General features: G+C 50.3%; 1 protein-coding gene across 2 annotated transcripts in view; it reads right to left on the bottom strand.

Moving 5' to 3' along the window:
• Window positions 1-24,282, bottom strand: part of scube1 (signal peptide, CUB domain, EGF-like 1) — a 591,791-nt gene that overhangs the window by 560,172 nt on the left and 7,337 nt on the right. The gene's annotated exons all lie outside the window — the stretch shown is intronic.

Raw genomic sequence — 24,282 nt, 5'->3', positions numbered from 1 at the left:
GGTGGGGTCCTATGCGTAATATCCCTCACAAGCACATAAGCACCTTTTGTGGCTGGTAGCACCACGTTAACAATGCAAAATGTCAATGATGTATGTATTTTATTTTATTTTTATTTTCCTGTGTCTGAGCCTGTTTGTCTTGTTCGTTTATTGTTCTATTAAAAAATTGGGGGGGGGGGGGGGGGGCTATAAGAGTGCAGGTCATCTCCTTCACTGGGCTATAAGAGTGCAGGTCATCTCCTTCACTGGGCTATAAGAGTGCAGGTCATCTCCCTTCACTGGGCTATAAGAGTGCAGTCATCTCCCTTCACTGGGCTATAAGAGTGCAGGTCATCTCCCTTCACTGGGCTATAAGAGTGCAGGTCATCTCCCTTCACTGGGCTATAAGAGTGCAGGTCATCTCCTTCACTGGGCTATAAGAGTGCAGGTCATCTCCCTTCACTGGGCTATAAGAGTGCAGGTCATCTCCCTTCACTGGGCTATAAGAGTGCAGGTCATCTCCTTCACTGGGCTATAAGAGTGCAGGTCATCTCCCCTCACTGGGCTATAAGAGTGCAGGTCATCTCACTGGGCTATGAGAGTGCAGGTCATCTCACTGGGCTATGAGAGTGCAGGTCATCTCCTTCACTGGGCTATATGAGTGCAGGTCATCTCACTGGGCTATATGAGTGCAGGTCATCTCACTGGGCTATACGAGTGCAGGTCATCTCACTGGGCTATAAGAGTGCAGGTCATCTCACTGGGCTATGAGAGTGCAGGTCATCTCCTTCACTGGGCTATATGAGTGCAGGTCATCTCACTGGGCTATAAGAGTGCAGTCATCTCCCTGGGCTATAAGAGTGCAGTCATCTCCCTTCACTGGGCTATAAGAGTGCAGGTCATCTCCTTCACTGGGCTATAAGAGTGCAGGTCATCTCCTTCACTGGGCTATAAGAGTGCAGGTCATCTCCTTCACTGGGCTATGAGAGTGCAGTCATCTCCTTCACTGGGCTATAAGAGTGCAGTCATCTCCCTGGGCTATAAGAGTGCAGTCATCTCCCTTCACTGGGCTATAAGAGTGCAGGTCATCTCCTTCACTGGGCTATAAGAGTGCGGGTCATCTCCTTCACTGGGCTATAAGAGTGCAGGTCATCTCCCTTCACTGGGCTATAAGAGTGCGGGTCATCTCCTTCACTGGGCTATAAGAGTGCAGGTCATCTCCTTCACTGGGCTATAAGAGTGCAGGCCATCGCCCCTCACTGGGCTATAAGAGTGCAGGTCATCTCCCCTCACTGGGCTATAAGAGTGCAGGTCATCTCCTTCACTGGGCTATAATAGTGCAGGTCATCTCCCTTCACTGGGCTATAAGAGTGCAGGTCATCTCCTTCACTGGGCTATATGAGTGCAGGTCATCTCCCTTCACTGGGCTATAAGAGTGCAGGTCATCTCCCCTCACTGGGCTATAAGAGTGCAGGTCATCTCCTTCACTGGACTATATGAGTGCAGGTCATCTCCCCTCACTGGGCTATACGAGTGCAGGTCATCTCCCCTCACTGGGCTATAAGAGTGCAGGTCATCTCCCTTCACTGGGCTATAAGAGTGCAGGTCATCTCCCCTCACTGGGCTATAAGAGTGCAGGTCATCTCCCTTCACTGGGCTATAAGAGTGCAAGTCATCTCCCCTCACTGGGCTATACGAGTGCAGGTCATCTCCCCTCACTGGGCTATAAGAGTGCAGGTAATCTCACTGGGCTATAAGACTGCAGGTTATCTCCTTCACTGGGCTATAAGAGTGCAGGTCATCTACATTCACTGGGCTATAAGAGTGCAGGTCATCTCCCTTCACTGGGCTATAAGAGTGCAGGTCATCTCCTTCACTGGACTATAAGAGTGCAGTCATCTCCCTTCACTGGGCTATAAGAGTGCAGTCATCTCCCTTCAATGGGCTATAAGAGTGCAGGTCATCTCCTTTCACTGAGCTATAAGAGTGCAGTCATCTCCCTTCACTGGGCTATAAGAGTGCAGTCATCTCCCTTCAATGGGCTATACGAGTGCAGGTCATCTCCTTCACTGGGATATAAGAGTGCAGGTCATCTCCCTTCACTGGGCTATAAGAGTGCAGTCATCTCCCTTCACTGGGCTATAAGTGTGCAGGTCATCTCCCCTCACTGGTCTATATGAGTGCAGGTCATCTCCCTTCACTGGGCTATAAGAGTGCATGTCATCTCCCTTCACTGGGCTATAAGAGTGCAGGTCATCTCCCTTCACTGGGCTATAAGAGTGCAGTCATTTCCCTTCACTGGGCTATAAGAGTGCAGGTCATCTCCTTCCCTGGGCTATAAGAGTGCAGGTCATCTCCCTTCACTGGGCTATAAGAGTGCACTCATCTCCCTTCACTGGGGTATAAGAGTGCAGGTCATCTCCTTCCCTGGGCTATAAGAGTGCAGGTCATCTCCCTTCACTGGGCTATAAGAGTGCAGGTCATCTCCCTTCACTGGGCTATAAGAGTGCAGGTCATCTCCCCTCACTGGGCTATATGAGTGTAGGTCATCTCCCTTCACTGGGCTATAAGAGTGCAGTCATCTCCCCTCACTGGGCTATAAGAGTGCAGGTCATCTCCCTTCACTGGGCTATAAGAGTGCAGGTCATCTCCCCTCACTGGGCTATAAGAGTGCAGGTCATCTCCTTCACTGGGCTATATGAGTGCAGGTCATCTCCCTTCACTGGGCTATAAGAGTGCAAGTCATCTCCCCTCACTGGGCTATAAGAGTGCAGGTCATCTCCCCTCACCGGTCTATAAGAGTGCAGGTAATCTCCTTCACTGGGCTATAAGACTGCAGGTCATCTCCTTCACTGGGCTATAAGAGTGCAGGTCATCTACATTCACTGGGCTATAAGAGTGCAGGTCATCTCCTTCACTGGACTATAAGAGTGCAGTCATCTCCTTTCACTGAGCTATAAGAGTGCAGTCATCTCCCTTCACTGGGCTATATGAGTGCAGGTCATCTCCCTTCACTGGGCTATAAGAGTGCAAGTCATCTCCCTTCACTGGGCTATAAGAGTGCAGTCATCTCCCTTCACTGGGCTATAAGAGTGCAGGTCATCTCCCCTCACTGGGCTATATGAGTGCAGGTCATCTCCCTTCACTGGGCTATAAGAGTGCATGTCATCTCCCTTCACTGGGCTATAAGAGTGCAGGTCATCTCCCTCCACTGGGCTAAGAGTGCAGTAATTTCCCTTCACTGGGCTATAAGAGTGCAGGTCATCTCCTTCCCTGGGTTATAAGAGTGCAGGTCATCTCCCTTCACTGGGCTATAAGAGTGCAGGTCATCTCCCTTCACTGGGCTATAAGAGTGCAGTCATCTCCCTTCACTGAGCTATAAGAGTGCAGGTCATCTCCCTTCACTGGGCTATAAGAGTGCAGGTCATCTCCCTTCACTGGGCTATAAGAGTGCAGGTCATCTCCTTCACTGGGCTATAAGAGTGCAGGTCATCTCCTTCACTGGGCTATATGAGTGCAGGTCATCTCCCTTCACTGGGCTATAAGAGTGCAAGTCATCTCCCCTCACTGGGCTATAAGAGTGCAGGTCATCTCCCCTCACCGGTCTATAAGAGTGCAGGTAATCTCCTTCACTGGGCTATAAGACTGCAGGTCATCTCCTTCACTGGGCTATAAGAGTGCAGGTAATCTACATTCACTGGGCTATAAGAGTGCAGGTCATCTCCTTCACTGGACTATAAGAGTGCAGTCATCTCCTTTCACTGAGCTATAAGAGTGCAGTCATCTCCCTTCACTGGGCTATATGAGTGCAGGTCATCTCCCTTCACTGGGCTATAAGAGTGCAAGTCATCTCCCTTCACTGGGCTATAAGAGTGCAGTCATCTCCCTTCACTGGGCTATAAGAGTGCAGGTCATCTCCCCTCACTGGGCTATATGAGTGCAGGTCATCTCCCTTCACTGGGCTATAAGAGTGCATGTCATCTCCCTTCACTGGGCTATAAGAGTGCAGGTCATCTCCCTCCACTGGGCTAAGAGTGCAGTAATTTCCCTTCACTGGGCTATAAGAGTGCAGGTCATCTCCTTCCCTGGGTTATAAGAGTGCAGGTCATCTCCCTTCACTGGGCTATAAGAGTGCAGGTCATCTCCCTTCACTGGGCTATAAGAGTGCAGTCATCTCCCTTCACTGAGCTATAAGAGTGCAGGTCATCTCCCTTCACCGGACTATAAGAGTGCAGTCATCTCCCTTCACTGGACTATAAGAGTGCAGGTCATCTCCCTTCACTGGACTATAAGAGTGCAGGTCATCTCCCTTCACCTGACTATAAGAGTGCAGTCATCTCCCTTCACTGGGCTATAAGAGTGCAGTCATCTCCCTTCACTGGGCTATAAGAGTGCAGGTCATCTCCTTCACTGGGCTATAAGACTGCAGGTCATCTCCTTCACTGGGCTATAAGAGTGCAGGTCATCTCCTTCACTGGGCTATGAGAGTGCAGTCATCTCCTTCACTGGGCTATAAGAGTGCAGTCATCTCCCTGGGCTATAAGAGTGCAGTCATCTCCCTTCACTGGGCTATAAGAGTGCAGGTCATCTCCTTCACTGGGCTATAAGAGTGCGGGTCATCTCCTTCACTGGGCTATAAGAGTGCAGGTCATCTCCCTTCACTGGGCTATAAGAGTGCGGGTCATCTCCTTCACTGGGCTATAAGAGTGCAGGTCATCTCCTTCACTGGGCTATAAGAGTGCAGGCCATCGCCCCTCACTGGGCTATAAGAGTGCAGGTCATCTCCCCTCACTGGGCTATAAGAGTGCAGGTCATCTCCTTCACTGGGCTATAATAGTGCAGGTCATCTCCCTTCACTGGGCTATAAGAGTGCAGGTCATCTCCTTCACTGGGCTATATGAGTGCAGGTCATCTCCCTTCACTGGGCTATAAGAGTGCAGGTCATCTCCCCTCACTGGGCTATAAGAGTGCAGGTCATCTCCTTCACTGGGCTATATGAGGGCAGGTCATCTCCCTTCACTGGGCTATAAGAGAGCAAGTCATCTCCCCTCACTGGGCTATAAGAGTGCAGGTCATCTCCCCTCACTGGGCTATAAGAGTGCAGGTAATCTCACTGGGCTATAAGACTGCAGGTCATCTCCTTCACTGGGCTATAAGAGTGCAGGTCATCTACATTCACTGGGCTATAAGAGTGCAGGTCATCTCCCTTCACTGGGCTATAAGAGTGCAGGTCATCTCCTTCACTGGACTATAAGAGTGCAGTCATCTCCCTTCACTGGGCTATAAGAGTGCAGTCATCTCCCTTCAATGGGCTATAAGAGTGCAGGTCATCTCCTTTCACTGAGCTATAAGAGTGCAGTCATCTCCCTTCACTGGGCTATAAGAGTGCAGTCATCTCCCTTCAATGGGCTATACGAGTGCAGGTCATCTCCTTCACTGGGATATAAGAGTGCAGGTCATCTCCCTTCACTGGGCTATAAGAGTGCAGTCATCTCCCTTCACTGGGCTATAAGTGTGCAGGTCATCTCCCCTCACTGGTCTATATGAGTGCAGGTCATCTCCCTTCACTGGGCTATAAGAGTGCATGTCATCTCCCTTCACTGGGCTATAAGAGTGCAGGTCATCTCCCTTCACTGGGCTATAAGAGTGCAGTCATTTCCCTTCACTGGGCTATAAGAGTGCAGGTCATCTCCTTCCCTGGGCTATAAGAGTGCAGGTCATCTCCCTTCACTGGGCTATAAGAGTGCACTCATCTCCCTTCACTGGGGTATAAGAGTGCAGTTCATCTCCTTCCCTGGGCTATAAGAGTGCAGGTCATCTCCCTTCACTGGGATATAAGAGTGCAGTCATCTCCCCTCACTGGGCTATAAGAGTGCAGGTCATCTCCCTTCACTGGGCTATAAGAGTGCAGGTCATCTCCCCTCACTGGGCTATATGAGTGTAGGTCATCTCCCTTCACTGGGCTATAAGAGTGCAGTCATCTCCCCTCACTGGGCTATAAGAGTGCAGGTCATCTCCCTTCACTGGGCTATAAGAGTGCAGGTCATCTCCCCTCACTGGGCTATAAGAGTGCAGGTCATCTCTTTCACTGGGCTATATGAGTGCAGGTCATCTCCCTTCACTGGGCTATAAGAGTGCAAGTCATCTCCCCTCACTGGGCTATAAGAGTGCAGGTCATCTCCCCTCACCGGTCTATAAGAGTGCAGGTAATCTCCTTCACTGGGCTATAAGACTGCAGGTCATCTCCTTCACTGGGCTATAAGAGTGCAGGTCATCTACATTCACTGGGCTATAAGAGTGCAGGTCATCTCCTTCACTGGACTATAAGAGTGCAGTCATCTCCTTTCACTGAGCTATAAGAGTGCAGTCATCTCCCTTCACTGGGCTATATGAGTGCAGGTCATCTCCCTTCACTGGGCTATAAGAGTGCAAGTCATCTCCCTTCACTGGGCTATAAGAGTGCAGTCATCTCCCTTCACTGGGCTATAAGAGTGCAGGTCATCTCCCCTCACTGGGCTATATGAGTGCAGGTCATCTCCCTTCACTGGGCTATAAGAGTGCATGTCATCTCCCTTCACTGGGCTATAAGAGTGCAGGTCATCTCCCTCCACTGGGCTAAGAGTGCAGTAATTTCCCTTCACTGGGCTATAAGAGTGCAGGTCATCTCCTTCCCTGGGTTATAAGAGTGCAGGTCATCTCCCTTCACTGGGCTATAAGAGTGCAGGTCATCTCCCTTCACTGGGCTATAAGAGTGCAGTCATCTCCCTTCACTGAGCTATAAGAGTGCAGGTCATCTCCCTTCACCGGACTATAAGAGTGCAGTCATCTCCCTTCACTGGACTATAAGAGTGCAGGTCATCTCCCTTCACTGGACTATAAGAGTGCAGGTCATCTCCCTTCACCTGACTATAAGAGTGCAGTCATCTCCCTTCACTGGGCTATAAGAGTGCAGGTCATCTCCCTTCACTGGGCTATAAGAGTGCAGTCATTTCCCTTCACTGGGCTATAAGAGTGCAGGTCATCTCCTTCACTGGGCTATGAGAGTGCAGGTAATCTCCTTCATTGAGCTATAAGAGTGCAGGTCATCTCCTTCACTGAGCTATAAGAGTACATGTCATGTCCTTTCACTGGGCTATAAGAGTGCAGGTCATCTCCTTCACTGGGCTATAAGAGTGCAGTCATCTCCCTTCACTGAGCTATAAGAGTGCAGGTCATCTCCCTTCACCGGACTATAAGAGTGCAGTCATCTCCCTTCACTGGACTATAAGAGTGCAGGTCATCTCCCTTCACTGGACTATAAGAGTGCAGGTCATCTCCCTTCACCTGACTATAAGAGTGCAGTCATCTCCCTTCACTGGGCTATAAGAGTGCAGGTCATCTCCTTCACTGAGCTATAAGAGTACATGTCATGTCCTTTCACTGGGCAATAAGAGTGCAGGTCATCTCCTTCACTGGGCTATAAGAGTGCAGGTAATCTCCTTCACTGGGCTATAAGAGTGCAGGTCATCTCCCTTCACTGGGCTATAAGAGTGTAGGTCATCTCCCTTCACTGAGCTATAAGAGTGTAGGTCATCTCCTTCACTGGGCTATAAGAGTGCAGGTCATCTCCCTTCACTGGGCTATAAGAGTGTAGGTCATCTCCCTTCACTGAGCTATAAGAGTGCAGGTCATTTCCCTTCACTTGGCTATAAGAGTGCAGGTAATCTCCTTCACTGGGCTATAAGAGTGCAGGTAATCTCCTTCACTGAGCTATAAGAGTGCAGGTCATCTCCCTTCACTGGGCTATAAGAGTGCAGGTCATCTCCTTCACTGGGCTATAAGAGTGCAGGTCATCTCCTTCGCTGAGCTATAAGAGTGCAGGTCATCTCCCTTCACTGGGCTATAACAGTGCAGGTCATCTCCTTCACTGGGCTATAAGAGTGCAGGTCATCTCCCTTCACTGGGCTATAAGAGTGCAGGTCATCTCCCTTCACTGGGCTATAAGAGTGCAGGTCATCTCCCTTCACTGGGCTATAAGAGTGCAGGTCATCTCCTTCACTGGGCTATAAGAGTGCAGGTCATCTCCCTTCACTGGGCTATAAGATTGCAGGTCATCTCGCTTCACTGGGCTATAAGAGTGCAGGTCATCTCGCTTCACTGGGCTATAAGAGTGCAGGTCATCTCCTTCACTGGGCTATAAGATGGCAGGTCATCTCCTTCACTGGGCTATAAGAGTGCAGGTCATCTCCCCTCACTGGGCTATAAGAGTGCAGGTCATCTCCTTCACTGGGCTATAAGATGGCAGGTCATCTCCTTTACTGGGCTATAAGAGTGCAGGTCATCTCCTTCAGTGGGCTATAAGAGTGCAGGTCATCTCCCTTGGTCACCGGGGCTCCAAAGAATGTGGAGCCACACAATCAGTAGGGCAAACACAGCCGTAAGTGCAGTTATTGCAGAGATAGCCTCAATAACAATAATGAAACAAGAACAAGAGTATGCACCAGCAGAGTTTCTAGGCGGAAAATACATTTTCCTCGTTCTTCCGAGTGGATTTTGATTGGGTTTGGCGACGCTGATGAGTTGTCCATCAAAGCAAGTCGCCTCCTCCCTCGATGTGGGCGGCTGCAAGTCCAGACTGATACATAGACCGAATCAGAATGTGAGGTCACTTTATGAAGATGGTTTTACCACGCTACCTACCTAGATAGCCTTCATTGTATGTGCTACTTGACCGTTGAATAATCCCTATTAGACGATCCTGATAACGAGAGAAACACTTGGAGATGGAGAAAGGGACACAAAGGCCGTGCTGCTTCCAGGTGCTTCCAGGAATAGCAGAGCCGCTAATGGCTGGCCGAGCGGCCTGTAATGCCTGTTGATGGAGAGCACAGCCGGCCAATTACAGCGCCCATATCTAATCACCGGGGTCAAGGGTCCACTCCCGTCCACCATCCGTCTTCATTTGGCGTCTCTGTCACTCGCTGCTGCCGCATCAACGGCCGGGGGAGTCCGATAGATTTCAGCGTACAGTCACAGGGAAGAAAGATGTGGGCTGTGTGGGGATAAAACTGTGCTTAACGCAGGCGGATAGCGTGTGCGTGCATGTGAGCGAGCACACACACACACACACGCACATCCAATTGCTGGACCCATAACGGTGATGTAATAAAACTAGTGATGCACGATGATGTCATCGGCACGTCATCGGTATCGGCCGATAAAGGCTTTGAAATGAAACATCGCCATCAGCCTGAAACGAACAAGTATTTTTTTATTTTTTTTATTTTGCCCAGTGAATGTGTGCATTTTGAAAAGCATTGTATTTATGTGTGCATCTGCCAGTGCAGCCATCGCGATAAGAGTAGGCATAATAATGTGTTAATTCCACTACAGGAGAGACTTGATGTTCTCTGAAATTGGTGGGAAAAATGTCCAGATACGGTATATCGGTATCGGCAATCGGCCAAAAGAGTTGGAAAATATCACGGGGGGGAAGGGGGTTCCGATATCATCCTTAAATCCATGCTTAAATAAAACACAGTTGAAGATAACCTCCGTAGATGCAAAGTACAGCACACATGCATGCAAGCACAGACAAAAACGCACGTACGCGCGCATGCACTCTCTCTCACACACACACACACACACACACACACACACACACACACACACACACACACACACACACACACACACACACACACACACACACACACACACACACACACACACACACACATTCATTCCACAATCTGGACTCAGTAAGGTGATGTAATGAGAAGCGGCTGGCAGCAGGTCAGGAAGATGGTCTTCCTGAAAAGTCCAAACCTTCTGCTGTTTCCTCTCAGAAGACATGGAAGTTGTTTCTTCTCAGAGGACATGGAAGCCGTTATTATTCAGGACGGCCAGGACAGCTACTGTGTGTGTGTGTGTGTGTGTGTGTGTCTGTCTGTCTGTCTGTCTGTCTGTCTGTCTGTCTGTCTGAACCATAGACTGTACAAAACATATGGATGTCATGACAGCTCCTCAAATGTGAAGCAAGCATTAAGGTACCAACTGCACGGACTGAGGCTGAAAAAATGAGTTTATTTTATATTGGCCCTTGGTCCTGCAGACTCGTCTGAAATTTGTCTCCCTCATCTCTTTGTCCAATTTGAAAAACAAAAAACAAACCAGAACGACCGCACCGCGGAGTTATGCCTCCACCATTAGTTCATTCTGGAGTCCAAATCCCCATTTGAGGCAAATTGGAAGAAATATCGTCAAGGCACTCCTGAGATGTTGCTTTCCAGAGCTTGGAAATTGGATGTTTGAGTTCATAGTGACCTTGACCTTTGAACACCAAAATGTAATCAGATCATCCTTGAGTCTAAGTCGATGTTTGAGGCAGATTTGATGAAATTCCGTCAAGGCATTCCTGAGATATCGCATTAACAAGCTTGAAAATGGCGTTCGAGAGGTCACAGCGACCTTGACCTTTGACCTTTGACCACCAAAATTTAATCAGATCATCCTTCAGTCTAAGTTGATGTCTGAGGCAAATTTGATGAAATTCCGTCAAGGCATTCCTAAGATATCGCGTTAACAAACATCGGACGGACGGACCGACGGATGGACGGAGGGACGGACAACCCGGATCCATAATGCCTCTGGCCTGGCTATCGCCGGCGGAGGCAATGCTTAACGATTTTGTCATGTTCTTTCTTTGTTATGTATTTTGTTGTTTTCTTGCGACTAATTGTGACATGACAGTTTTTACTCAGATTGTGATTCGAACAGCACCTTTGGTACTCCTTTGCTTGTCGCCCCTTCTGCAACACTATTGAAATGTCACATTTCAATAAGAGAGTCTACTGTAGATAAGGAACATGTGCATACAGTATTCTGGAAGCAGCCAGAAAAGGTGTGAGTGTATGGGCCTAAAAAGCCAGATGCATCCGATGACGGGAGTGATCAAGTAATCATTTTAATATTTTAACTTCAACTGAATGATTTCATACTCCTCGAGTAAACTGAGGACTATTCTGCAACATCTGGATACAAAATACATGGTCCTCAAGCTGAAAGCAAAGCTGTTCAGTACCTGGGAAGTAGATATTTTGGAAATATGAGGTTTTCACCCGAAAACATATTGTGCCATTTGGCAAACGCTTTTATCCAAAATACACAAACGCCATAAGAATAAAACCTCTCGCCCTGCAGTGATACGGCCATGCTCTACTGACTGAGCTACACAGGACCACATAATATAACATTACACAGCCCCATCTCACTCTGTGTGTGTGTGTGTGTGTGTGTGTGTGTGTGTGTGTGTGTGTGTGTGTGTGTGTGTGTGTGTGTGTGTGTGTGTGTGTGTGTGTGTGTGTGTGTGTGTTTGAGCACATGCAGCTGAGCAAACAGGGAAAGTGTCAGATATCCCTGGATTAAAGGAAAAATCCACCCTAAAACACAATAAATTTTTCCAATGTTGCTAAAGCTAGAGCGGAGTTTGACAGCAGCTAAAGCATCAACTGAGTTTGACAGCAGCTAAAGCATCAACTGAGTTTGATGGCAGCTAAAGCATCAACTGAGTTTGACAGCAGCTAAAGCATCAACTGAGTTTGATGGCAGCTAAAGCATCAGCAGAGTTTGACAGCAGCTAAAACATCAGAGGAGTTTGACAGCAGCTAAAGCATCAGCGGAGTTTGATGGCAGCTAAAGCATCAGCAGAGTTTGACAGCAGCTAAAGCATCAGCGGAGTTTGATGGCAGCTAAAGCATCAGCGGAGTTTGACAGCAGCTAAAGCATCAGCAGAGTTTGATGGCAGCTATAGCATCAACTGAGTTTGACAGCAGCTAAAGCATCAACTGAGTTTGATGGCAGCTAAAGCATCAGCGGAGTTTGACGGCAGCTAAAGCATCAGAGGAGTTTGACAGCAGCTAAAGCATCAACTGAGTTTGACAGCAGCTAAAGCATCAACTGAGTTTGACAGCAGCTAAAGCATCAACTGAGTTTGACGGCAGCTAAAGCATCAACTGAGTTTGACAGCAGCTAAAGCATCAATTGAGTTTGATGGCAGCTAAAGCATCAACTGAGTTTGATGGCAGCTAAAGCATCAGCGGAGTTTGACGGCAGCTAAAGCATCAGCGGAGTTTGACAGCAGCTAAAGCATCAGCGGAGTTTGACAGCAGCTAAAGCATCAGCGGAGTTTGACAGCAGCTAAAGCATCAGCGGAGTTTGACAGCAGCTAAAGCATCAGCGGAGTTTGACAGCAGCTAAAGCATCAGCGGAGTTTGATGGCAGCTATAGCATCAACTGAGTTTGATGGCAGCTAAAGCATCAACTGAGTTTGATGGCAGCTAAAGCATCAACTGAGTTTGACGGCAGCTAAAGCATCAACTGAGTTTGATGGCAGCTAAAGCATCAGCGGAGTTTGACAGCAGCTAAAGCATCAGCGGAGTTTGACAGCAGCTAAAGCATCAGCGGAGTTTGACGGCAGCTAAAGCATCAGCGGAGTTTGATGGCAGCTAAAGCATCAGCGGAGTTTGACGGCAGCTAAAGCATCAGCGGAGTTTGACGGCAGCTAAAGCATCAGCGGAGTTTGACGGCAGCTAAAGCATCAGCGGAGTTTGACGGCAGCTAAAGCATCAGCGGAGTTTGACGGCAGCTAAAGCATCAGTGGAGTTTGACAGCAGCTAAAGCATCAGAGGAGTTTGATGGCAGCTAAAGCATCAGCGGAATTTGATGGCAGCTAAAGCATCAGAGGAGTTTGACAGCAGCTAAAGCATCAGCGGAGTTTGACGGCAGCTAAAGCATCAGCGGAGTTTGATGGCAGCTAAAGCATCAGCGGAGTTTGACAGCAGCTAAAGCATCAGCGGAGTTTGACAGCAGCTAAAGCATCAGCGGAGTTTGACGGCAGCTAAAGCATCAGCGGAGTTTGACAGTAGCTAAAGCATCAGCGGAGTTTGACAGCAGCTAAAGCATCAGCGAAGTTTGACAGCAGCTAAAGCATCAGCGGAGTTTGACAGCAGCTAAAGCATCAGCGGAGTTTGATGGCAGCTAAAGCATCAGCGGAGTTTGACAGCAGCTAAAGCATCAGCGGAGTTTGACGGCAGCTAAAGCATCAGAGGGGTTTGACGGCAGCTAAAGCATCAGCGGAGTTTGACGGCAGCTAAAGCATCAGCAGAGTTTGACGGCAGCTAAAGCATCAGCAGAGTTTGACAGTAGCTAAAGCAGCAGCAGAGTTTGACGGCAGCTAAAGCATCAGCAGAGTTTGACGGCAGCTAAAGCATCAGCAGAGTTTGACGGCAGCTAAAGCATCAGCGGAGTTTGATGGCAGCTAAAGCATCAACTGAGTTTGACGGCAGCTAAAGCATCAGCAGAGTTTGACAGTAGCTAAAGCAGCAGCAGAGTTTGACGGCAGCTAAAGCATCAGCGGAGTTTGACGGCAGCTAAAGCAGCAGCAGAGTTTGATGGCAGCTAAAGCATCAGAGGACTTTGACGGCAGCTAAAGCATCAACTGAGTTTGACGGCAGCTAAAGCATCAGCAGAGTTTGACAGTAGCTAAAGCAGCAGCAGAGTTTGATGGCAGCTAAAGAATCAGCGGAGTTTGACAGTAGCTAAAGCAGCAGCAGAGTTTGACGGCAGCTAAAGCATCAGCAGAGTTTGACAGTAGCTAAAGCAGCAGCAGAGTTTGACGGCAGCTAAAGCATCAGCGGAGTTTGACGGCAGCTAAAGCATCAGAGGAGTTTGACTGTAGCTAAAGCATCAGCAGCGTTTGACGGCAGCTAAAGCATCAGCGGTAAACATCAGGAGCCGAGTGCACCAGCTGGACGTACGCCTATGTGTAACGCTACGTCCGACGTAGAACTCAAAGTTACGACTAACTTAATGTTATGACTAGTGCACCATGTAGTCTTAAGCCCTGTATGCGCTGTGCCTGGGTGTAACTTTTACGTCTGGTATGGAGCAGGCGTAAAAGTTACACCCAAGGCGTACTCACTGACAGTGACAGCTGTCTCATCTTGATCTGCGCTGTTGGGACTGACAGCTCTGTGTTGTCAATGCCGTTCAGTCCTGTGATGCGGGGGAATCTTCTCCAAAAATATCGATCGATATGTGCTGTAAATGGACGTTTTGGGTGCAGGACCTCCGCTCGTCGGCGGGTTTTTAAAAGCTGATGCGTCGGAAGATCTTTCCATTTCTTCCTGACTTCCTCAACTGCCTGCAGTGCGCAGTCCGTCATTGCATTCAGTACTGATTGCACTTGTGATCATATTTCATGCATGTTGTTTCTGTTTGTTTGTGTTGGCGCTGTTAAATTTAGCTGTGAGAAAGTTTCTATGCTTTGAATACAACTCTATAAGTTTGAGCTGAGTTGGAGCTGTCTGTCAGCTGTCTCGAGCTCGTCTGAGAGAAGTGTGTTGCTTGGCAACAAGCACGTATTCACATGGACGCGCATGTCCGCAGCCTAAAGACCGGGCGCAGCTACGACCATGGTAAGTCAGGCTTGGTGCACTCGGTGTAAATTCAAATCACAACGTTGGGCGTAGCTAAGACCGGCGTAAGAGTTAAGACCTACTTTTTTACGCCCAGCTGGTGCACTCGGCTCCTGGTCTTGCCGTCAGAATCTCAGAATCAAAGAGCGAGGGCTTCTCTCATTTTGCACCAAGAGATGTTCAACAATCACACAGGGAGAAATCCATCATAAGAGAGGAGAGCCGTTTCTCCATTCATTCTTATCAAGTTTTCTGAAATGTGAACAATACTGCAAGTGGCGTTTATATAAGGGCAATCTGTCATGTTATGAGCAGCGGAGCATACGGTACATGTGAGAGGATTATTATTATGTACTACCTGTGTGTGCGTGTGTGTGAGAGAGTGAGAGAGAGAGCGAGAGAGAGAGAGAGGTATACGTGCGCGAGGCTGGCTCCAGCTGTGCTGTGTGCTCTGAGGCAGAAGTGAAGTGAGCGGAGGTGTGAACGCACAGCCAGGTGCTGCCCCCTCTCACCCTAACACCACATCGCTCAGTCCACTTCCTCCCCGTTAATTAGGAGAGCCTGTGTGGGGGGGAGGTGGTGGTGAGGGGAGGGGGGGTGGGGTGTTGTGAAACAGCTGTATGTATAGCCCGCCAATATCACCGATCATACAGATTTGGCGCAAATTCCAAGTGAACTTTTGAAAAGTCGACAACAGCTGTTGTATAAGTAGGTTGTGTGCGGGCGGGAGGCGAGACAAGATCATAGATGGAGAGAGAGCCCTTTCCATAAGATAAGTAATAATTATTATGTGGGGGGGGGCACGGTGGCGCAGTGGCAGCGCTGTTGCCTCACAGCAAGAAGGTCCTGTTTTCGATTCCGGCCTGGGATGCTGTGGGTGTGTCCCCATCCCCATGTCCCCAGCGCCCACGGCCTAGGTGGGGTCGTCAAAAGGGCCCCTCCATGTGGAGCCTGCATGCTCTCCCCGTGCTCCCCTGGGGCTGAACCCCCTGCCAGAAACATGCAAAAAAATATAATAATAATCATCATCATCATCATCATCATAATTAATAATTAGTATGCCATGTAATCGGCTAGTGAGTGCATTTCTTTCTTTCTGGCGGTGATGAGTAAATATTATTTTATATTATTATTTTTCCATCTCCCATTTTGCGCATTAAAGCTCCTATGTGTAACAATAGGGAAGCATTTTTCACAATTAACACTAAATTAACATTAAAGTAAGTCGCGGTCATGCTTTCGGTTCACAGAGGGACCTGTTCTCTTCTTGTATTAGCTTGTAGCTTGTGATATTAGCTGCTTTTTACCATGAAACTTACTGCAGAAGACATGATACCACTGTGTTATTACCATAATAAATAGCTGGTTGGAGTCAAAAGTGAGGCACAAAATGACTGTGACAAATATGTTGTGATATTGTGGTTTTAGCTGGCTGTTTATAATGTTAGCTTGCTTGCTAACACCACTATCTAGCTAACATAGCTAATCAATTTATCAGCCAGAAGCCCTGCTAATTCATCCAATACTGTCTTGTGTGGATAATGTAACAGTCGCAAATGTATGCCTAACGTAATGCTTTTGGAATATTGTTTGGTTGCAGTAACAGATCAAGTCCCTGTTCGGCCATGTTGGGGGTAACTAAAGGGCGGGACATACTCCACGTGCGCTTCCAATCGTGAGGGCCGTGCGGCCAATATGACGTAATCGCGGTGGGGGCGAAGCCACCGCAGCCGTAAACACGCGTCGCCAGATTTTTCTAGCAGCGCACCGCGCCACTCTGCTCCGTTTTGCAGGGAGACAATAGATCCATGAGAGAGACAGGAAGATAAATGAAATGAAGAAGTAAGTAGGCTACACTGAGCCATGTTTTGACCACATTTCTTGACCCATGTGGTAAACTTTGATTTCTAACTGTTAGTTTTACTTCGTTTCGAACTCAAGCTCTCACTAGTGCCTAGTTCGCTGCGTACGCAGCACCATGGAAGACTGTCATTTTTGCTCCAAAAATTACTTTACATTAAAACCTGACCACGCCCCTTTAGGTGACGTGGTGCCCCCCTGGGGCTGACTGGGCCAACCCACCTCGCCCCCGTGACTACGTCACGGCCAGTCAGCCCTTAGCCATGCACCTCCCGAGGGAGGCTCCTCCGTGGAAGACTTGGCCCAGCGGTTGGAGACGCGTCAGAGGGACTCGGCGGCGGTCAGCACCTTCATGCCCAAGCGGGCGAAGGGGGAGGACCGCCGGTTCCAGGTCCAAGCGCGCGCGCAGAGTCGTCCTCCGGGGCCTCCGCCGCCGCGGGCCGCCCCGCATCAGCGGGTACGAGTCTCACCGGCTAGGGCGCCCCCAGTGGATGCGCCCCACCCAGCCACGTTGGGCCCATCATTCGTCCCACGGCAGGCCAGGGTACGCGGCCCCCGCCCCCCAAAACGAGGAGGTGCGCGGGGAGCGGGTAACCAGTCCCGTACTTAGTCACCTCCCTGGGGAAGGGGGGGGGCTATGAGCCCACCGTTGTTGGAGCTCAGCGCTCAACTTCGGTCTGGGACTCAGCAGGGGCCTACCCAACCCAGCTCGCCGGGGCTTGGCTTCAGGGCCAGCCTTCGGCTTGTAGCTTTAGGGACAAGCCCACCGTCCTCGGTGCCCAGCGCCCGAGTCCGGTCGGGAGCTCTCCCTGGATCGCTTATCCGCCGTCAGGAGGCCCCCGGAACAAGCCCACCATCGATGGTGCCATGGGCCCATCGTTGGTCGGGAGCTCTCCTGGGGACCGCGCGAGCGGGCGAGTCCGCATCCGGCGGTCAAAAGAGAGGCTTGCCTCCTTACTCCCCCCAGCCGGCGAAAGCCGCACGGCTGGGGGGTTTCGCCGGTTCAACACGCTCACAGGGCACGTCAGTAGGCGGAGCCCGCGTAAGAAACCGGCAGGGGGGCTTAGCCTCGTTTGTCCCCCCCCCCCTTTTTCTTCCCCAACCAAAGCACCGGGTCCCCCGGTGCCCAACAATATACTAAACAGACCATCGTTGCCCGACAGGCTCTAGGCCTGGGAGCGTCTGTGTTCCCCGTCCCCGTGGCTGCGGCGCACCCTTCGGAAGGGTTACGCCATGCAATTTGCCAGGGCCCCACCCAGGTTCGACGGGACCCACGATACGGTCGTGGAGGGGGAGTCCATAGACATACTCCACAAGGAGGTCATTTCGCTCCTCGCCAAGGGGGCGATCCGCTCGGTCCCCAAGGCAGAGGTGCGCTCGGGTTTCTACCACAGGTACTTCGTCGTGCCCAAAAAGGACGGCTCCATGCGTCCAATTCTGGACCTCCGGCGCCTCAACAAGACGCTGAGGAAGCTCCCGTTCCGAATGCTCTCTTTTCCCCACCTCTTCAACGCGTTGAGACAGGGGGATTTCTACTTCCGTGGACCTGAAAGATGCGTTCTTCCATGTCCACGTGGTCAAGAGACACAGGAAATACCTGAGGTTCTCCTTCCTGGGGAAGGCTTACGAGTTCTGTGTCTTGCCTTTCGGCATGTCATTGAGCCCGCGAACCTTCACGGCTTGCGTGGAGACGGCCTTGGCCCCCCTCCGCACGAGAGGGTTTCGCATCTTCCTTTACCTCGACGACGCTCTTATTGTGGCCGGCTCGAGGATCGATGCCATGAAACATACCAAGGTGGTGACCGATCACCTACAAACCTTAGGGTTTCTGGTGAACTGGAAAAAGAGCTGCCTCGCCCCAGAACAGACGGCGATCTTCCTGGGGCTCGAGTTGAACTCCCGGGCTATGCGAGCCCGCCTTTCGCGGGAGCGACAGGCGCGCACGGTGCGGACAGCGAGGACATTAAGTCGATGCTCCTCGGTGTCAGTGCTTCAGTGCACAGTCATGTTGGGCCTGATGGCCTCGGCACTGCATGTGCTCCCCCTGGGGAGGCTACACATGCGTCCGTTCCAGATCTGGTTCCTTGCGTTGCGCTTGGATCCAGCCAGGGACCGTCATCGCAGGGTGCCTATGACAGGTCAGGCCCGCCTGGCTTTGGCCATGTGGGCAGACCCCCGTTACCTATCGAGGGGCACTCGATTGGGCCCGGTCCCGCTCAGGCTAGTGATTCGCACCGACGCCTCCCTCTGGGGTTGGGGTGCGGTGTGCGGGCTTCTGTCGGCGAACGGCCGGTGGGAAGCTCAGGAGCATCGCCACATAAACGTCTTGGAGCTGGAGGCGATCCGCCTCGCTCTGCTTCATTTCCAGCGAGTCATACATGGACGCCATGTGCTGATTCGCTCGGACAATATGGCGGCGATCGCCCACCTGAACAAACAGGGCGGTGTGCGGTCGAAGACTTTGAACCGGTTAGCGGCGGAGATTCACCTGTGGGCGTATCCCCGTCTCCTGTCAGTGTCGGCGGTCTATCTGCCGGGACGGCTGAATTACGGCGCCGACCTGCTGATTCGAGGCTACCCCCGTCACACGGAGTGGTGCCTCCACCCTCAGGTGGTGGAACAGATTTGGGCCAGGTTCGGTCGTGCCCGCGTCGATCTCTTCGCATCGCGGCGCGCGACGCACTGCCCATTGTGGTTCTCGATCCAGGAGGACAGCCCCCCGTTGGGACACGACGCGTTGGCGAACGCGTGGCCACGGGAGGGGCTCTATGCGTTTCCACCGATCCCCCTGATCCGTCAGGTGTTGGACAGGGTGAGGGAACAGCGTCTCCGGCTCGTTCTAGTGGCCCCGTTCTGGCCCAGGCAGACGTGGTTTGCGGACCTGGTCTCCCTGGCGCAGGGCCCGCCGTGGGCATTGCCGGTGCGGGCCGATCTCCTGTCCCAGGTGGAGGGGGAGGTGTTCCACCCCTCCCCAGGCAGGTGGAAGCTAGCAGTCTGGCTCCTGAACGGGACCAGTTGCTAGCACAGGGCTTGCCTGACAATGTGGTGCGCACTATTCAGAGTGCTAGGGCCGCTTCGACCCGCACTCAGTATGCGTACAAGTGGCAGGTTTTTTCGCGATGGTGCACAAGTAAGGGTGTGGATCCAGTGAACTGCAGCGTGCGTCCAGTTCTCTGTTTCCTTCAAAGCTTGCTTGACGCGGGGCAGTCCCCGCAGTCGCTTAGGGTGTACGTGGCTGCGATTTCGGCTTGCCACATGGGGATTGAAGGGACCCCCGTGGGGGTGTGCCCTTTGGTCTCGCGCTTCATGAAGGGGGCGCGTAAACTGCGCCCGCCGTTGCGGTGCGTTTTTCCCAAATGGGACCTGGTTACGGTGCTGGACGGGCTAACGGGTCATCCGTTTGAGCCCTTGGACTCCGCCGATTTAAAGGTTCTGTCCTTAAAGACCGCGCTGCTGCTGGCCTTATCGTCAGGGAAGAGAGTCGGTGACCTGATTGCCCTCTCGGTACAGCAGGCCTGTATGGTTTTTGGGGACGATGGGCGCAGGGTTACGTTGCGACCTAACCCGGCGTACCAGCCCAAGAATATTAATGCCAGCTATAGGTCTATGGTAATAGACTTATCGGCATTCTGTCCCCCGCCGTTCAGTTCGGGTGAGGAGAGACGTTTGCACATGCTGTGCCCCGTAAGGGCGCTCTCGGCCTATGTGGCCAGGATGCGTTCATTACGCATTACAGATCAGCTGTTGGTTTGCTTTGGGCAAAGGGCCCAGGGCGGACCCCTTTCCAAGGATCGCTTATCACACTGGATAGTGGAGGCGATCGCGTTGGCATACTCTGCCGTCGGCAAGGTTCCCCCGGAGGGTATCAAGGCGCATTCTACGCGAGGTGTTGCGACATCCTCTGCGTTGTTGCGTGGTGTGTTGGTGGAGGACATGTGTGCCGCGGCCTCATGGTCCTCTCATCACACTTTTGTCAGGTACTACAGTCTCGACGTGTCCGGTTCGCAGTTCGCGCACGCGGTGCTGTCGGTGGCAAGAAAGTAGTATCGTTGCCACTCTAATATGTCATAGGCATAAACGTTGCCATATGGCCGTGGTTCACCGGTGCCTTTCGGGTCGCCCTGTGGGGTGCTCCCGGCAGCAAGGTCGGTTGAATGGAGGCACTAGTGAGAGCTTGAGTTCGAAACGAAGTAAAACATTAGGGTTGTGCTACAACCCAGGTTTTACGAGTGAGAACGAGAGCTCTCACTACCCAGCCTTGCTGCGTCGATGCGTCTCTGGGTGCGTCGGATCTCAGCTGGCTGGAAGAAATGAGTGGCGGACCCTGGGCTGACTGGCCGTGACGTAGTCACGGGGGCGAGGTGGGTTGGCCCAGTCAGCCCCAGGGGGGCACCACGTCACCTAAAGGGGCGTGGTCAGGTTTTAATGTAAAGTAATTTTTGGAGCAAAAATGACAGTCTTCCATGGTGCTGCGTACGCAGCGAACTAGGCACTAGTGAGAGCTCTCGTTCTCACTCGTAAAACCTGGGTTGTAGCACAACCCTAATGTTTTTAGTCATTTCAAGTAATGTGCTGTGTTGAGACAGATCTAGGCCTATTTACATTAAATAAATGTGCTATTCATGTGCTGATACAATCGTTTGAGAGTGAAACCGCAGTCTACTGAACATAATGGCATTCCATTGACTTTTAATTGTGTTTCATTGACTTTATCATCGGCCATTCACTGTAGCCTACTATGTAAACAGCAGTGCTCTGAGCAGCACTCTGAGTATGAACACCTCAACCCGAGCGGTGAGTGCGCTCCCGGTTTGCGGAGCTCCGCCTCGCGCTGCCTTCCTGGAGTATGTCCTAAGCTTAACTCATTACAAAAGTAACACATTGCCTATATTATATTACTTTTAGCAGTAACTCAGTAATATAACTTATTACCAATAGGATTTCAGTAATATTATACCTGTTACTTTGTCAAGTAACACGTCACAAATTGAGTTACATTATTATTATTATTATTATCAAAGCATATATTTAAATAAAGGTACAATCATTCCCTAATCAAATAGTGTGATGACAATAACAAAGGAAAAGGATAACATTTCGAATTTTTGATGGTTTACACTGACTTCAAGACGGTTAAAATTATTTTTCGGGATGTTCCGGGGCAACGATGTCATTCTGCTACTGCTGTTATTTTGGTGAAAGTAATGCAAAAAGTAGTGTAATAAGTAATGTGTTGCTCTACATAGACAGTAATATTGTAAAGTAACTTATTACTTTCAAATGAAAGTAATATGTAGTATATTACATTTTGAAAGTAACTTGCCCAATACTGGTGCTCGGGCACCACTAATGTGTTGCATCCCAGCTCACACCAGCCCCAGGGGAAGCAGGCCGCTCCTGGCTGTGTCATGCTAACGATAAGCTATCCACTTCCCCATAGCCAATGCAAGCCAAGACATGAACAAACACGCCACAATAACCTCCGCTAATCCTCCTGGGGTGGATCTGGCCAATGAATTGGCCAGGTTGCCATTTGCAAATTACTTTTATCAGCTAACGTTATGAAGCAACCGCCGCCAGTCACTGTTTTGGCCAGGCCGCAGCTGGCTGCTCACTGTGAGCATGCGCGCCAGGCTGCTGACTACAGTTAGGCGGCGTTCACACCCAACGTGCTTTTTTCAGTAAGAACGCGATGGAAATCATGTTGAGAGCGCTTCCATTGTGCACAAAACATATCGCATGGAGCGTTTTTTTTGCGCTTCGTTTTGTTTTCCCCTGCAGTCGCGTGCAGTACAGTTTAGGACACAACGTTCACATGGACGGTAGCCAGCTGGTTTTGTCAGTTTTTTTGTGTTGTTGACTGTCAACATGAAAGCCAGATTATTGCCAATTATACAACAGTTAGTTCCGGCCGGGCAATTTGATTGGACAAGAGGGATCCTACCAGTGCCAATATTTCATGATAATGCACTGGCGCTTCACTGTGTGTAGATCACTCCGCTTCACAGCTGCCCTAATCAACAAAACACTTCACAGCTGTAGAGTAGACAGTAGTAAAGTAGACAGCCTGCAGTTAATTAGGCTGATTAGGCTACATTTTCGGCAAAGCAGAAAGCTGAGGGAACTATTTTTGGAATAAATAGAGAAATCATATATTTTCTCAGCTTTTTGTCATTTTTTTAATCAGCTTTGTTTAATAGAACTATTGTATAAAAGCAATATCACACTTGATGTCGTGCTGTTGTTGTCTAATATCGGCACTGCTGTGATTACTGACCGAATCACAGCAGTGCCGATATTAGCCAACAACAGCACTCCCTCTCGTGTGATATTGCTTAATTCTGGCAGCAGCCCTCCCTCTGAGAGGAGAAGAGGTAGGATGAGTGAAAAGACAAGCAGGGCGCTTTTCCTCCAAATGTTAAACGCCACCAGCGTTTAAAACACCAGGGGCGCACCTGTTTGCGCGTGCCTTAAGGCAGGGAAGATAGCATTCCGCCTTGCGCCGTCCGCCAGGTGTTCTGCTGAGTTTTGCTCCCCCACCAATCAACAAAAAAAAGCATCCCCACCTCATGGGAGCATACTTGTAATGATTTATACAGAAATGTAACTGTTTAAAAGTGATATAATTGTCTGGTAGACGTGACCTCCCTGATTTCTAAGTTAAAACAGCCCCGAAATATGTTGGGGATGCAATTCTCGGCCGGGATGCGGAAAGGTTCATGGCACGTGTCGCAAGCGCAAATTAGAGCCGTGCCAAAATCATCTGTGCCCCAAAATGCCTGCGCAAACGGGATTTGGGCGGTCTTAACTACCAGAATTATTCACAGGCGTGGCCAGGCAAGGCTGGGCATTACGTCAGTCAAAACCAATCAGATTCCCGTCTCGCAATGGCTGTTTGCGCGAGGCATGCAATATGCTGTAATTCTCTCCATGCGTAATAGAGTGTACTCACTCGTGCGAGGACAGAGAGAGCTTATTAACAGATCGTCTGTGGTGCTAACGACCCCCCGGCTTATGAAGGTAAATAGCCTATGTCCATTTTCCAACAAGTTTTCTCAATTCATTTCCCTCTTTGCGATGTGATAAAAGTTTCTCAGTGAGTTATAGTTGATTGTCTCACTGAATTATCTGCTAATACCCAATTTTAGCAGCACAATTTGATGTGTTGGCGTGGCAAGGATGTGCGTAATGACATATCCAAAAGGAATTCCACTTTCCACTGCGCAAATATCTCTCTGCGCTGGGAGCGCAGCCGTAATCTCCGTGCAGCGCACCCAGCGCAGAGAGGTATTTGCGTGTAAAGCTCTTAGCGCAAAGTAATTTCGCGCTGCTGACGATAGCATAATGCCATCTATCACCACATTTTAGCGCTGAAACGCCTGCTTTGGCTTGTGGCAGCCAATGCCCAGTACAATTATTACAGGCATGCACTTGTGTCCGCCCCCAATTTGCATTGCGCACGGCGTTAAACGAGCGCAAACGCTAAATTAGTGCTTTTGGGAAGATAGAGCCCCAGGTGCGTTCCTTGAAAGAGGAGCGCGCTTAGCGCGTCCTTACATAGAGAATTAATTGCAGAAAGACGCTGGCAGCTCAAATGAGCGCGTTGTGTGTGAACGCCGCGTTACTCTAACAACCGGTGTATTTTTTGCTAAACTGAGGACGTTTTTTTCTTCTTCTAAATGTGCCTATTCCATCAACCTCTTCTAATGCGATACTAGAAAATGCACATCAAAATACGCTGATGAAAACACGGTTTCAGAGAGTGAGGGGAAGAAGACAGACGAAGGGGAAGAAGAGGTGCGAAGGAGCGCTGAGTGAAGAGGAGAAGAGGAGGGGTGGGCTTTTAGATGGGCGGGTGGGGTAGGGTTTTAAAGGGGCGGGTGGGCTGGGGTTTTAAAGGGGCGGGTGGGGTAGGGTTTTAAAGGGGCGGGTGGGGTAGGGTTTTAAAGGGGCGGGTGGGCTGGGGTTTTTAAGGGACGGGTGGGGT

The sequence above is a fragment of the Poromitra crassiceps genome (genome assembly GCF_964638095.1).
Source record: "Poromitra crassiceps genome assembly, chromosome: 2".
Classification (NCBI taxonomy): Eukaryota; Metazoa; Chordata; class Actinopteri; order Beryciformes; family Melamphaidae; genus Poromitra; species Poromitra crassiceps.
This window is presented reverse-complemented; position numbering and strand designations above follow the sequence as displayed.